This window comes from Cydia fagiglandana, chromosome Z (assembly GCF_963556715.1).
Source record: "Cydia fagiglandana chromosome Z, ilCydFagi1.1, whole genome shotgun sequence".
NCBI lineage: Eukaryota > Metazoa > Arthropoda > Insecta > Lepidoptera > Tortricidae > Cydia > Cydia fagiglandana.
In genome coordinates this window covers 32,829,610-32,833,984 of record NC_085959.1, presented here as the reverse complement: position 1 = coordinate 32,833,984, position 4,375 = coordinate 32,829,610, and the positions used below count along the sequence as shown (strand labels likewise).

At 33.6% G+C, this 4,375-nt stretch overlaps 1 long non-coding RNA gene across 1 annotated transcript; it reads right to left on the bottom strand.

Moving 5' to 3' along the window:
* Positions 1-227: 227 nt before the first annotated feature.
* LOC134678251 (uncharacterized) lies at positions 228-2,408 on the bottom strand. The gene is made up of 3 exons (XR_010100164.1): positions 2,329-2,408; positions 1,569-1,704; positions 228-619 (listed from the first exon to the last, which is right to left on the bottom strand). It is a non-coding gene; the product is annotated as an uncharacterized LOC134678251 (long non-coding RNA).
* Between the last annotated feature and the right edge of the window lie 1,967 nt (positions 2,409-4,375).

Below are 4,375 nucleotides of genomic sequence, written 5' to 3'. Positions count from 1 at the left end.
TGGCTTTTGTTGGCGTGAAAACGGAGTGAGTATGCTTATTTTTGGGTAGTTCTTTGGTGTCTTAAATAATAGTCGTGATACATTAATTTTATTATTCAAGTTATTATTTACACGTAGGAAGGTTTTAAATAAAAATCATGAAACATTAAATTTATCATTCCATAGTTATTATGTACAAATAGAAAATAAAACTCGAGTAGCTTATAAAATATAATGGTATAATATTTTATTATTATTCTATTGTAGTAAGGGTTACTCTCCGCAGTCGAAAACAACGTAGTTAGCTTATTTATTACAACACTATGTAAAATGACTGATAAACTTGTGCGAAGCTACTGTAACCTCACCAGGGGTATGCATTTATGCAGCCAACAGGCACTAATCTTCTCCAAAAATTCTAAATCGATCGGTAATTTGTATCTCGGACGCCATGATTATACGTCGACACATCGTTGGCGCGTTCTATCTCGGAGGTGGCGTCATCTCTTGACGAAGTTTAGGTACAACTACATTATTATTTTCACTCGTTCTCGGCGGTGTTAGGGATTCCTTTTCATATTTCTCAGCTAAAGATGTGTGTTATCACAACTATAAATCCATCTTCTTGTGTCATTGATATCTGAAAAATAAAGTAACAAAGTTAAAGTAGGTACATGTATACCAACAGTAGCGTTTATTACGGATATTTTCACCGAAAACGATCATTTGATTCTCTTTCACCTTAGATTCGTTGATAAACTAGTTTCGTCGCAGGTACCAATAACAATAATGAGATAAATAAATAAATAAATATATTCGGGGCAGTCCTTCACATTCAGGGAAAGGTTGTGCTGTTTTAGATACCACGCGGCGTAGTACATACTTGTAGGAATAAACACATACTTATAAAATAAACAAATAATGTCCATGACCCGTGATAGACGCGTCTGGCCCGTCTGGCAGCATTTGCAGGCAGGGTTTCTATAGATTGTGTTAGCACGCCGTTGCAAATAGACTTAAGATAATATTATCTAAAATAAGTATCTAGTTGTGTAAGAAGTCATGCTTTAGTCGAAAGTTATGGGGGCGTGTAACAGTTCATTTACACGGGAGAATACCAAGGTACAGGGGGCGTAGTTATTCTGCGACTTTCTTATTTCCCACTTTAAAAGTCGGCAAAGTTGTGCAAACTAGTAGAAATTTAGTGGAACATACACATGTTAGAAAATGTATCTACATACTTTTCGATACGGAACCCTAAAAGTCACAATATTTACCTAGATAAGAGCTAAAGTATGTGTAATGACTATTTATTGTTTTATCATTATAGTTTAAAGCCTCAGCGAGCTACTATGTGTGGCCTCCTCACTCATTTTTGAAGCTACACAATAAATTTCATTAAAATTGATAAGGATATGTTGTGTGCTAAGCACCTGGGTTAGCAGTGGGCATACATAAGCATATTTGTACTATACAAAGGTATATCATCATCATCATCGTTGCCTAGGATTACAGGACTGTTTTACTGACGTTACTTCTAAACCGTGTTTGATTGTGATCAAATAATAGTATACAGTTGGTTAAACTACCTAACGTGAAGAAAAACGGGGGGTTCAAATTTTTTCTGTAGTACTCTATGTGTAGATAGCAGCCATTTTTGCAGCAACATTCTTGAGATGAAGCCAGCAAACAGGAGTCTTCATGTATCAGCAGTGTCTTGGTAGGCTGAAATAAGTTAGACACATACATTAGAAAATTCAGGTAAAATAAAGTAGCATAAGTAGCTTTAGATTTTCTTCTCCTTAGAGTCAGTTTTAGCTGGGCAATACGTCAACATTTTTCTTAAGACATCCATTCGCGGGGGCGCGATATTAATTTTGAAATATGTGGGTACTTCAACAAAACCATTTATTCGGCGCAATCCATAGTATTATTACAGATGTTTTAAGTTAAATAAGTACAGCATTACATGTGCTCTCCAGAATTTCAACAATATTATCGGTGATGTAATAACATAGTAAAAATAGGTATAAATACATCCATAGAAGGAGAAGTATTCAAAATACAAAAAGTAGGCAGTACTTCATATTTTTCCAAAATTCAAAAAAAAGTTTGAGAATCTGTGCCTTGACTGACATATTTCCATACAGTTAGGTCACAAATAAGCTAGATTAAGTTTATTTAGTCAATAGAGTTAGAATAGGGTATGTAGGCTCATCACAATTTTCAACTCACCGCTCTTTCATCAAGAACTCTACGCTCAAGCATTTGAAATATTAGTGTCCACCATAAATCATGAGTTGGTTAGTTTATAACGAGTTATGTATTTATATAATGTGAAACAAATACCTGTCATAAATGGAAGCAGTCGGTAGATGTACAGTGAAGGCACCTTGACACTCCAGGACAAAGTCAGCCTCCAGGTAACACTGAAATAGGAATTATGGAAAAGTTGGATAATGTAGGGTATATTTAAGAAATTCTACTTATAAGTCTCATTAACAGTGTTTATTATTTACTACAGGTAGGGTCATCACAGTTAAGAAAACAGAAAAAATAAAAATTTCAAGTTTTTTTGTAGAACAAATGGAAAAATTTCCACTTATTTATTAAGTAGGATTAAGTCTAGAAATTGCTTTTATACTTACTAGGGTAATGTCGAAGCACTCGGAGGGGCCTTTGTGGGCAACAATGGGAATTTGCTCCGCTCAGCTTGTCACCAGGTAGCGGGCAGTCATCGGAGTTGGTTTTGTTTGCTGAAAAATTAAACATACATAGTAAGTAATATAACTCTCAGTTTAGGGGTCCAAGCACATGTACAATACAATATACAATACTCTTTATTGTACATCTCACATGCTCGTCATACATGCACTGGTCCGGGTTCACGGGTTCTGCTTTTTCATAGCTGCCACACTTTGTACACAAATGTCAAAACTTGCCCTCATTATTTATACATAACAGTAAGGTTTATTTCAACAATAGGAATAATTATGGCAGGTCCAGATTTATGTTCACATATTTTTGTTATGATATAGGGTCATTTTCAAGAGAAAAATACATATTCATCATCAATTGCCATTAACATGCAAAGGAATCGCTTTATTTTAGCTGACGTTATTATATAGTTATGATTTTTTATAATATATTGTATTTCCAAGTTCCAGAAACTCTTATTTCAGAAAAAATAATTTTAAACGAACCATCTTTTAGAACAACAACATTTAAAAATTCAAAGTACAGTAAGGGCAAGCCTAAGGGTATTTATATGATAACAGGGTAGTTATACTTACTGTTTAGGGTCAGGAAACATTCTTCAAAATCAGCAAATGGAGTTTTCCACACCATAATTTCAACTTATTTCTCTTCGATAACAGTTTTGTATAACAGCACAGGGAATTATTTTGATGTAGTTGTCAGCTTACTGAAACATCAAACATAGCTTTTAAATCTTATTGTAATACAAATAGTGTAGTGGAGGTCTAGTGGTATGTTATAGGTTAGACAGTGTAAAACGAAAATCAACATGTTATTTTTTTAATACAGATATTACTTTGTTCTCTTTCGTTTTTCAAAAAGAAATGCGTTTATGTTGCTGAACAAACGCTAAAAATAAGGAAATACAATTCCATTCCAATTACAACTAGGCATCTATGTTAAGGAAATTTTATTGCCATAGATATAGTCAGAAAAACAGATTTAATGATAGGTAGGTCAAATTGCGAACAATTCTTTCCTGATTGGTGATATTTAAGAGTATTTAACAGGGTCTTGATAGCAGTAACTTGTCTAAAGAAGAAGCAAGAACATAATCTTACCTTGTTTGTAGAAACGATTCCCAACTTTGGATTTATTTCACTGACACTGTCACACTCGCATTGTCGATACTTAGGCACGTAAAATAAATAAGTAAATAAGTACGCTGGACCAGAAATACGGACACTAGGTTTCCTGACCATTTAGTTTTATGAAATAAGTAGAAGCAAATTCGTGTGATGGTCTGAATTCCATTTTCTTCATCTTGTAGGTTCTTTGATAGATGGAAATCATTATGGACGCTCTCGGAGACTTTCTTTTTACCGTACCGTCTTTAAATTTAGCTCAGTGATATAATTTTTGCCTTGAAATTTGTTAAAGCATCTTTTTTGCAGGAAAAAAATACAACCTACAACGGAATTTAGGAGATTGACAGTTGGTAAAATTGCCATAGACAAAATTTCAGATCGCCAAATGTAGAAGTTTGGATCAATCAAAAGATCGATTATTTAGTTTTTCACATTGTAAAAATGCGTTTTATCATTCAAATCATTCTTCATAAAAATAAAAACTTAAATGATAATATATAATGGTTTTCATTTCAATTTTGTATTATTCGCGTTAATTATTGGACACTTGC